A 12,217-nucleotide genomic window follows, 5' to 3' on the forward strand; every position below is an offset into this window, starting at 1 on the left:
GCAAGCAAGAGTTTAAAAGAACCCGAGGAAGGCGAATAAGAAGCGCTGCGGTAACGGCAGTAACGACGAATCAAGTGAAGTTGTTAAAGTTAAAGCAAAGTGCCGAATGCAGCAACAACACACATGCATACATGTATTGCATATGTATGAAGACTGCCGCAGTTTGGCGCTGCACTTTTGCCTCAAACTTTCGTGAGTTGCATATAAAATACATAAGCACATACTTAAATACTTACATTATATATATTAAAGCGTTTTATATAAGCAAGTGTGTGTGTGCAACTGCACACATCCGAAGTGAGCGCTGCGAAACTGCAGCAAAGACGAGAAATTTTACTTCGCCCCAGTAAAATGGCGACGTGTATGAGCGGCAATCCTTCAGCAGTATGTGTGAAAGTGCGCGTGCGCGTGTGGGTTTGCGTTGAATTGATATTGTTGCGTGCTTTGTTGCCTACTTGAGACGTTTACTTTATTTTAATACCGAAGACAAGTGCGCTGTGCATGCTTCCTACACGCTCGTTTTGCGTTATACGCAAACCCACGAAGTAAATGTGAAAGTTCAACGCTTGATTCCTTGCAGAGGTAACCATTTTTAATCACATTGTGCATGCTGAGCAGCTGGTGGGCGGGCTGTTGCGGTGGGTGGCAGTTGCCGCCTTTTAAAAATAAATTTTTAATTCTCTCTTTTTTTATTGTCAGTCGACACCATGAACTTTTTAATTAAAAAGAAGCAGGCTAGCAATGGACTAGTGTCAGACTAGTGCCAAAATGAGCATATTTGCTGAAAAAATACTGTCATTTAGCATTTAAGTTGTGGAATGTGTGCAAAAATATAATATACTATGTTTACATATACATATATATGTATGTATGTTTATATATATAGTATATATATGCATGCCCATAGAGAATATGTGTTTGTGTAAATTTGGTTGCACATAATAAAATTAAGAAAATAACTGCAAAACTTTTGTGCAAAACTCAAAACAAACTCACAATACTCGGTGCGAATGCAATACAAACGAATCAAGAAAATCACTTGCCAAAACTTTGCCAGCTGCAAATGGCAACTGACAACCACCAAATCTGCCAAATAGACGCCAATTTCCCAGCACAACAACAACAAGCAGTGGACTGTTGCAAATACAAGCAACAGAACTCGCTATTTGCAGTTACAACAACGCCAACTGCAAGGAGCAACTTTTGCGCCAAGTTGAGCTAAGGATCAAAGCGAAAATAACCGTTAACCAAGCGCCGACGAGTCAGGAATTTTCTAAATAGACGTCTATTTAGCTAGCGTTTGTGGGCGGGGTAGCTCACATCCGTCTTGGCCGCCCACGCCTTCAACACTTTACCGGCCAGCAACAAAACGTTTGCGCATTTTACGTTATTAAAGTGTAACTTTTGGATTTCCTCGCGTTTTTATCTCTCTTTATTCCCGCTTTCAATTTCTCGTATGTCTTTTTGGCGCTGGTGTAGTTGTGTGGTAGGCGCTGCCACCTCTTTACGGCCATTTGCCCCGAGTAAGCGTCGCTGTGGCATGCATTGGCAGCGGCAAGCAGCAAAAGCAAATAATAAATGCAGCGAAAGCGTTGCGAGAAAATTATATGTTGAGATTGCAACTGCAGCGCCTGTCAAAATACGAGCCAATCGCAAGGAGTTTGTGAAGCCCGTGCCACTGCCGTCTGATTTCCAGCGCTTCGCTTAAGTTTTGCCGTTTGTTGTTATTATTGTAGTTGTTGTTGATTTGCTATTACTATTTGCTACTCCTTGCGAACTTTACTTTGTATTTATTCTGAGTTTTCTACCTGCCTTTGGCCTCCCTGCTTGCGCCTAATACTAGCTGGCAGGCGGCAAGAAGCTACTTAAAGTTTTGCGAAGTGCCTCCGCGAAAGCTTACGATTTGCTGCTGTTTATTTGCCGCTTTTCAAGTTAACACAAATACTTTGGTGATAGCGTCTGAGTAAATACAATCACATGAAATGAAATTGTGCTGTTGGTTGAAGCGTTGGAGTTCTGTGAAGTATAAAAAATTGAATAATATAAAGAAATAAAAAATAATAATTTAAAACAGGAGGCGTTATCGTGGTGCAAAAGCCAATTTTTGTTCTTCCACAAATCCGGGCGTTTCTGGCGTATTGCTTCGCGCAAATTGCGCATAACTTGCAGGTAATATTCCTTATTGACCGTTCTTCCCTGTGGCAAGAACTCATGATGCACCACGCCCCTGCAATCGAAGAAAACTGTCAGTTACGATTCGCGATACTTTTTGAACACACCTCGTATGATCAGAAGTCAACCGGAAGCGATAGCGACAATCAATATTAAGGGGTTATATGAGTTTACGGGTTTCAAAATCGATAGTTTTAATATAATATTAATTTCTACAATACCTAAGGAATATTGTCCTAAATTTTCAAGTTGATCCGAGTAATAGTTTAGGAGATACAGCTTTGAGAACTTGTGCGCTCGAGGTTAGCTAGGTTAAGCCCGCCGTTTTGCAACACGGTTTTCTCAAAATTGTGAGTGGGTGAGAGTGACCCCGCCCACTTAAAATTAAATTTTTACTCATATATCCTTCAGGCATTCGTTATTTGTTCAAGTTTGAAACTTAATATTGGGTAGTCGAAAAAGTCTTTTCGTATTTTGTCAGCATATGACGTTGCAGTCGTATATCTCCAGTGCTACTAATCACATTGTCATACCATATAGTGCTGGAAAGGTAAGATTTCACAAATGAGTGAAAATAGAGCAGAAATTTGCTATGTTGTGAGATTTTTGAATAAAAAAGGGAAGAATGCCATGCAAGCCACCAATGATTCGTCATTCTAGAAATTTCGAAATTTCGACTTATATTGAAGAAAGTTTTACCATGATGGTCTCAAAATAGTACGTATTTGTTTATTTATTTATTAGTGTATATATAAAAAAAGTTGAAGTTTATTTAGGAATACGAAAAGACTTTTTCCACTACCCAATAATTTACATAGTTATGTTCTTTATGTGTTTTCGAACGTTTTGTGGGCGTGGCACTTTACCGACTATGAAAAAATTTTACTCTTTCCAGGATACTAAGTGCTACTTGTACTAAGTTTAGTCAAGATATCTCAATTTTTACTCGAAAAACTATGCGCTTGTGAAACAAGTTGCGAGCTTAAAGCGTTGCATTTTACAATTTATCTTAAACAACTTTGTTTCAATAAAAAAATTACCACAATACTCTACGGCGTCTTGGCGTCGCGAACAACGATTACGAACGAATGCATGTGCATACATATATACATACTACGTACATATAACCCAATCATTGGTTTAAAACCATTTTGAAAATATGTATATGTAGTAAATGTATGTATGTATATAGCCGAAACTAGAATCTTAAGTATAAATATAAAAAAATGACAGAAATGAAACGAGTGGATACATGAATCTTTAGGCGGCCATACTTATGCTGCCCACAAAGGATATTTGATATAATTTAGCTTTGATAATATTGATTTATAAGCCAATAATTAGTTTATTAAAAAATAAATATAATCAGACGTTTAGTGATATTTATCATAACCTAGTCTACTCTTAGGCGCACTAACAAACAATAGTCCGAAAAATCATCTTTTTCATCCGGTGACTAGAATAATTCTTATCTTGACCATTAATAGCTATAACCCAAGCACAACTTATACGTCGAAAGTCCCAAGTCCTTCACACGTATATAAGATATCTACGAAAGTATTCTTTCTGTAATATTCCGCGTAATTCTATTAAATCGACGAGTGCGTAGTCACCGAAACCGAATACTGTTAATCGTCGTCGCGCTTTCGGCGCTCATCCCTTATGTCTGTGACAGTTTGCTTGCCACAGGTTGCCGGTGGCATGTTGGCGACTTTTATGGCAAAGTCCTTTCGTCGCTTCGTCGCTGACACCCGACTTGTCGTAGACGCCTTGCTGGCAGCGGTGTTTAATGCTATTGTTGTTGCCATTATGTGAATGTTGTGACGCTTTTATAGCACTGCCAGTGTATTGTGGCTTATTGTTGTTGTTGTTTTTTACATTTTTTTCTGCTATGCTATTTGTAGTTTATTTATATTCATTTTCAGCTCGAATTTTGCCTTTCCCTATATTTGTATGTGTGCCTATATGTTTGTTTGTTTTTATGGGTTTATGGTTCTGTGTATGTATGTGTATATGTTGTTTGTTTGCTTGTATGTGTGCCCATAGTGGTTTATGTGCTCGCTTTTTCGGTCCCTAGGTTGGCTTTTAGTTACGAATTTGTTCATATTACATTGGAATTTTCATTTGCTTTATATTCGCCATGGTTGTTGTTGTTATGGTTGTTGCTATTATATTTAGTTGGCTAGCGTTGGTTTGGTGTGAGCGACATAAAAGTTTGGAAAATTATTTTGCTATGATTTTGTACGCTTTGTATTTCGGAGGAGCTCCTGAGTGTGCTCGTGCGTGTGTATGTGTGTGTGTGTGTGTGTCATACAACAACAGGCATGCCAACGAAGTTATCCAACTGTTTGTCGTCGCCCACTTGTCGACTGGTGGCTGCTTACAAACGCACACACATACGTATGCCTTGCGATTGCTATGTGTGTGTGTGCGGTTGTGCTGGTGCTTGTGTGTGCTCAGTGTGGCGTAGACTTGTTTGAGTTAATTTACAATTTAGCCATTTGGCCAGTAAATACGATAAGTTTTGCTCGCATTGCTGTTTGTCGTCTGCATAAAATCTTCTTCGTTTTAGTTTCATTTTCGTTTTCGTTTTATTTTTGTTTTTACTTTCGGTTTTTTCTGTTTTTGTTCGTTAATCTTGCTGCAGTGGCAGCCAGTGCGTATGAGTGATCTTATTTACTTGTCAGTGTTTGCTGTTATTTGTTATTCACTCCTTGTTGTATGTGTGTATGGGCGAATGTTTGTATGTTTGGCTGTGTGTGTGTGTGTGTGTATTGTGTTTGCTATTTGAAGTTCGACTATATTGGCAAAGTTTTTTGTGGGAGTTGCGCAAAATTTGTGCTCAAAGTGAAATTACTTTTGCATTTGCGAAAGAAGAAAGACCAACTTGGAAATTTCAACTTTACACATATTTTAAGTGTGGTCATATGGCTTTTAGTTAATTAAAAAAATAATATGTGTGTGCTATGCAATAGTGTATTATAACAGTGTCTTCCCCATATTCATACAAGGTTGCATTTTTTTCTTTGTGAGTATCACAAATATTGTTTATTTTATGTAAATTATATGAAATCCTCATAAATTTGGTGCGTAATTATATTTGCGGCCAAAAACCTTTGCTGTCGTTCTTGAAAGTATAAACTGTGGAGGAATGCTTTGTTTTGAAATTCCTAAGTTGTTGAGATTCAGCTCTGAAAATCCCATATTGGTAAATTTTTGTAGGCGTTTATTGACTGCAAATCAGGAAAGAAAGATCAAGTAATAGTGACTACTCAGAGTCTGAAGTGTAGTTCGCCAGTATATGATTATACCATAATTCTATGCATTCCTTTAATTAATTGTGGGTTGTTGTGTACCACTTTTTTAGTTTAAAAACTTTGGATTAAAGTAGATTCCATCTTTATCACAACAACTTGAATAAGGAAAAACGTTAACTTTGCTTGCACCGAAGCTATAATACCCTTCACAAATATAAAAAATTCCTTATAAGAACTTGACTTTGATCGTTCAGTTTGTTTGCCAGCTACATGCTGTAATAGTCCGATTCGGAAAATATCTTCGTATATTAAAGCGTTGCTTTTGGGTAATAATAGTGAAGATTTCTTGACAAATAAAAGAAAGTTTTCCATTCAAGCATTTTATTTCGATCGTTTAGTCTGTGTGGCAGGCATATGCTATAGTAGTACGATATGAGCTGCTTTTTGGTGAGAGAAGGACGTGCGCAAAATTTCAGACACATATCTCAAAAAATGAGAGACTCGTTCGTGTATACACAGTAAGACAGACAGAAAGACATGGCTTAATCCATTCCGCTCGTCCCGCTGATGGATCGTGATCCAAAAATATTTTTTCAATAAAGATAAGACCATAGAGAGTCGATTCGACCCAGTTCGCAGCAACTGGGACTGACGTATGGAAAGACTTTACGTCGAGGTCTTAATTTAAAAGCGTACAAAATACAACTGTGTAAGAACTAAAGCCGCCCGACCTTCCTAAGTTTTGCTTTATGGGATCTTGACAAGTTTCAAGAATATCCGAAATTTTCGAGCTACATTTTTTTTCAGCGACGAGGCCCAGAGCCAGAAGGCTCAATGGGTATGAAAAGAAGTAGACAAATTGCCGCATTTTGGACAAAAAGCAACCTGAAGAGACTAAAGAGCTGCTATTTTATTCAGAATAAAACAACGGTTTCGTTATAGAGATATAAAAATTTAATTCTCAATTTGCTTTTGTTTTTATTACCGTATTTTTCTGCAATCCGGTATTTAAGAATTTTAAAATATTAACTCAATTAAAAATTCAAATCAAATTTGCTTTATTGTCGATACACGTAGAAGAGCTAATTACTTAGTTTTATTCTTAGGTCCATCAAAGGATGCTTCTTATCACTATTCACATATCCAGTCCATTCAACTGCTTCAGTTGTGCGACAAAATCTTTGGAGCAGAATTGGACATGTTTTCCAAAGATATATTAGTTCTCTAAATCAACTGTGTGATAATTCAACTTTCTGCGTTATTTGCTTAAGAAAAGTCTACTTTTGTGTCAGGAATCAACCTGAATTTATGAGGTTAACTCTTGAAAACAAAGTCAATATGTTGCGTTGATTAATTTTAGAGAAATGTGAATCTAAACTATTCTAACCACACACATATAAAAAATATTTTCATTCAAAAATTAATCAGATATAATTTTGGCTCCACACATTCCACGCACTCGTCATTAATAAATTGCGCACACAAAGCTCGACAAATTCTTTTTGTAGTACCGTCAAAATTTTATTTATACGTTTTTAAATATGCCACAATAAAGAAATAAATTTTCATAAAATCACTATTTTATTAATAAAATTTACGAGCCACCGTCGCCTCAATAGCGCCCATTAATTACTAAACATAAATATAATAAATATTTATGAAAGAAAGAAGAGTTGTGTTTAACAAATTACATTACCGAACACAAATGTGTTTGTCCAAATTTGTATAATATTTTATTACCGGCATCAGCAACATTATATATTTAAGCGTGCAACAACAATAACAACATAAAGAGGTAAACATAAATTACCAGCGCTAATGGCATTCACCAACCAAATCCGGTTAGAATAAATCAAAAATAACCAAAAGTTTGCCTCATATTACGATCAAATTAACACATTTTTAAAGGCTGCAGAGCGCGATTCGCTCGGCCGCAACGAAATTAAACAATGGGCCGAAATTCAATGAATTCGTTGAATTCATGATTAGCTGATTTACTTTAGCATAAAATATTCATAAATAACTTGTCCAACAGACTTTGAGCTTATTTAGTAATTATGCAAAACGCTGGCAAATGGCTACATCAACACTTGGCGAGATAAGCAAATCAATGAGCGAGTGAGTGAGAGTGTGAGGGCAGTCAGGGATTGTCAAGCTTTTCTTCCTTTTGAAATAAGTAGAAATATTGGATCTATATTCGTGCGATTTGTCAAGAGATGGTGTAACTTGATTGATATTCCATTGTGCCAATACTCCGAACATGCGCTGGAAAGCTATTGCCTTCTGAGTCTTTATCAGTTTAGTCTTTCATTTGAACCGTAAGCAAAAGTAAATTTTTCACTCATGTTAAAAATGTTGTTTTAATGCTACAAGAAAAGTTGCTTTTTCGTTGGATTAAGGCAAGTGAGGAAAAATGTATGCATTACAACAACATTAAACGCAAAAAACCATTTGTGAAACCTGAAAAACAGATGAAATCATTAATGTGTAACGCTACCGACAACATGTTATCGAATTGAAAGAATCGATCATCGAAATACACCCGAATTCGATACTAGACTGGAGGCAATAATTTTCCATTCTGTGAAACACCGCTCGGCCTCATTGCCAACGGGAAGTTTTGCTTCACCAATTTTATCGCCCAGACCTTAGCCCTTCCGACTACCATGTATTCCGGTCGATACATACAGAACACACTTATTGCAATAACCTATGGATAGGTTACCAAAAAATTTGCTTGATTTATACTTGTCCGCCAAGCTGTCGTAGCTGTTTTGGAGGGAATCCACAAATTGTCATAACTATAGGAAAGTGTTAAAGCTTCAGATGGGCAATATTTGCTCTTATACTTTTAAATAGAAAATATGCGTTTAAATTTTGTAAAAAAAGGAATCAAATATAGTTATGGACTCAATATAATTATATTAGGAATACCATGACTTTTACTGTAATATTGATTTGTTTTTATTAGAGAGACGAACTATATGTAGTTGGTTTTGAAATGTTGCAATGTGTCGTACAGCCCCCTATGTGAAACAGTTTGGGAAGCACTGTTGCTTATAAAATATTACAAAGTAATTCAAATGTGGTTAGCAAACATTCCAACAAACATCGCGGCATATTAATGAAATGCCAGACGAGCTGCGCATTTCTCCAAAAATATCCAACAATTTGGAATTTGCTTGTTCAAATTTAACAGGGTGGTCCAAACGCCACGAAAAACTGTGAAACTGCAGCGGCTTTGTATATAAATAGATATAAAAACACATAAATTACATGAAAATTATCTGGGAGGACAGCGGTAAGCCTCTGGACAGTTATGCTAACGAACTCGATAAATATATTAATATGTATGTGTGTGTGTGCCAACGACTACCCATATGTGCTACATAACCATTAACACGAAATTTGTATGCAAATCAATTAATTTATCTCTGTCTAGGGTAGCCAACAGAGTGTTAATTATAATTACCATTTGCTGTGCCTATATAACGGTTTAGTGTAAACAGCGCGTTGCATTGTTGTTGGAGTCTGAATTTGGTAGCTGGTAATAAATAAAAATAGCTTCGAAATAGATACCCGCAGATAAGAGGAAGGTCAAACTTTATAGGCACACAGCTTCTGCCTATTTATTTCGTCTCTCTTTTCTCTTCTTCTTCTTCTTATATGAAAATACGTTCAAATGAAATCATATAATTTTTGGTTTTAAAATTTTAGCGCACGCGCGAATTCGTGTCTCGGTGCTGCTTCGAGCTGCTGGAACTGGTCCTTTCAACGCGTTAAAGTTTTTGCGCGATTTTATCGCAATTTCTTTTCGCACCTCGCTTCTTTGCTGTTCTTTCGCTATTTTTTTAATAATTTATGCAAATAATGGGATAGCTACATAAACGAGATTTGTTCGAGTCTAAGCATTGCTTTGTTTCGCCGACACATTTTAATTTATTTCGGCAGCGCTTCCCACATAAATTCTCTAGCGACAGTGTTGTTGGCGTTCGCTCTTTATGGTTTGGAGAGTTATTTATAACTATTTTTTGGTGTTTTGCTTTGCTAAGCGGTTCAAGTTCGAGTTTTGGTGGCTAAACAAACTGGATGGCTCTATTTTTTGTTTAATTGAAAGTTTTTGGTCTTTTTGGGTTTTGTGTTTTCCTAACATTCAACTGGTTTTCTGAATGTAGTAATTCGTGGTTGAAGTTAAAAAAAAAATCGAAAAGACCCATAAAATTTACACGCGCTAATCTCTTCCAGCCTGAAAAATTATGCCCAGTATTCAATGGTCTCACATATGTATATATTAGGGTGGGTTCAAAAAAACAAAAATAATTTTTTCGCTTGGTTTTTTCTTATTATCAGATAGAAGTGTTCGTATCTCGCTTCCAACTACTTGGTAAACATATTTGGTTTTGTGGATCTTGTAGGAAATTGAATGTTCTTCAAAAAAGGTCCATGCTGATTTTCTCGTAAGCCTAACCGTTTAAAAGATATTAGCCGTTAAAAGTTGATCTTTTTAAAGAAAACAATTTTTTCCTCATGGATTTTATAATTTATTCGAAGATTGCACCATTGCCTTAGAAAATTATCCATGTAAAATTTTTTGAAGCTTTTAGCATACAAGCCTTTGGTTCGGATCACTTTCAGTTTGTATGGCAGCTATATGCTATATCAGCGGTTTCGACAAATATCCAGATCCTTGGTGAGATACTTCTGCAAATTTTCGAAGTGATATATCAAAATTTAAAATTCTAGATCGCGTATATAGCATGTAGATAGGCGGACAGACGATTCAACTCGTTTCTCTGATCATTCATGTATGTACATATAAATATTTTTTTATAAGGACTCCAAAGTTTACTTCTGGTTATTACAAGCAGCTTACTACATATATGCTGTTCAGGGTATAAAAACAGTGAAAATGGAGAGTTCTCAAAAGTGGATATGTAAAAGTCTATTTTTACCGCTATATAATTTCAAAGAATGTTTGACATATGAGTGTTGCAGAATTCATCGATCAAATATTTGAATGCTTAGAATATATTTAAGACTCAAGCGCGAATCATTTAGATTTTTGAGTGAAAAATAGTTCAGAACTGCAATTCTCCCTCAAAAATAGAACGGTCCGTACTCAAACCTCAGCCAATAACCAAGATTTCATTATTTTTTTCTAAAGAATTGTCACAAACTATTATGAAATATTGAATCCTATGCAAAGTGAGATGGAAAAACATGAAAAAAAAACAAAAACAAGAAGCCGCAACAAGTCTTCCTTATTCACATTTGCCAAATACTCGAACCGAACGGCTGCTCAATAAAATATTCAGTGGCAACATAACGCTTGCGGCTGCTTGATTTCGGGCTTTCCGCCTCGCTTTTTCGACTGCCTTTTGGTCGTCCGTCGTCGCGACCATGTGTTGACATTAACGGCGTCATTTGCTAAATTAAAAGTATCTGAGCATTGTATCTGCGCGTATCTGATAGCGTCTGGCGGCTGCCTACTCACAGCCACGCTGCGCTTAGCGCGACTGCCGCTGCGGCTGCCACTAATTTACTGATTTATACTTAAATATAAGCACACACAGCCAAACCTATGTGTGCGTGTGTGTGTGTGTGTACAATGTACGCCGTCGTCTAGTGCCGCCAGCTTGCCATTGATTACATTTGGCGCTGCCGTTTGACTTCACAATGTTTGCTTTGGACGCTTAGCGGCGTCGAGCGTGTAATTTGTTGAATGCTTTGAATGGTTTTTAATTTGGAATTATGCACAATAAAAGCAGTAGTTGCATAAAATGTTAACCTGTCGTCTGGCGTCACAGTGGCACAAAGCTGCTCCAGCAGGCAGTAGCTCGCCGCTATTAGCTATGGTAGTTATACAGTTATGGCATGCCAAAGCGGTGACTTGCTGTGACGCTGGCAGTGTCGGCGACGGGGATATTTATGTATGCACATATCCGAATGCAAATCTGCGAGTTTATGGAGCATTCCATACACAATTTTGTTGGATGAAATAAATAATTTGACTCAGGGTAGTTAAGGGGCGTATCGTCAAGTTTTGAAATCCGACGCGTGAAAACTGACATATTCTGAAAGGGCAAAGGGGCTTCTTACAAAGAATTTACTCGGATAATATATTTTTACCTTGAAATATTATAAAAATGTCTCGAAGCAGAACGGTACGATTTCCGGGAGCCTTCTTTTGGACATTTAACAGCTAGTTTTTGATATTGTTGCATCGGTGACCGACTCCGCAATTAGTAAACATGTCTTACCTGATTATCTTATCCTCCAAAGGGGGGAGTTAAGCTATCGCGAAGGATGGAAATTTGGGTCTACGAGAATAGCTTTGAAAATAAAAAGATTTATTTTATGGAATGATGATTCTTATAAAAAATTAAGAGAACAGTATCAGTTATACATACTTACGTATACGAAACCAAGATTGAGATGTTTTCCTTTGGACATTTCTGGGTTCAATCATACAGTCAAGTCAAATTCTGTTAACGAAATGAGTCTTTCAAAATCCGCACGGCTAAAATGTCAAAAAGAGTTCATGCTTGACATGGAAATGTTAGAAAGGGTCATAGAGTCTAAAGAGTAGAGAATTTTTTGGAGACAAAGAACTGAAATTCATTGTATTTTCGGACTGTACTGCTCTTAAAGATTGCTTCAAACCTACGCTGGCCAGTTTTTTCTGTACGTATTGTCGAAGGTCACTTTTTTATATGGTTCCTAGTCAGCAAAAATAACCTTGGAACTCCGTCGTTCACATCACTAAATACTTTTTTGCGAAGAGTACG

The sequence above is a fragment of the Bactrocera dorsalis genome, chromosome 5 (assembly GCF_023373825.1).
Source record: "Bactrocera dorsalis isolate Fly_Bdor chromosome 5, ASM2337382v1, whole genome shotgun sequence".
NCBI classification, from domain to species: domain Eukaryota; kingdom Metazoa; phylum Arthropoda; class Insecta; order Diptera; family Tephritidae; genus Bactrocera; species Bactrocera dorsalis.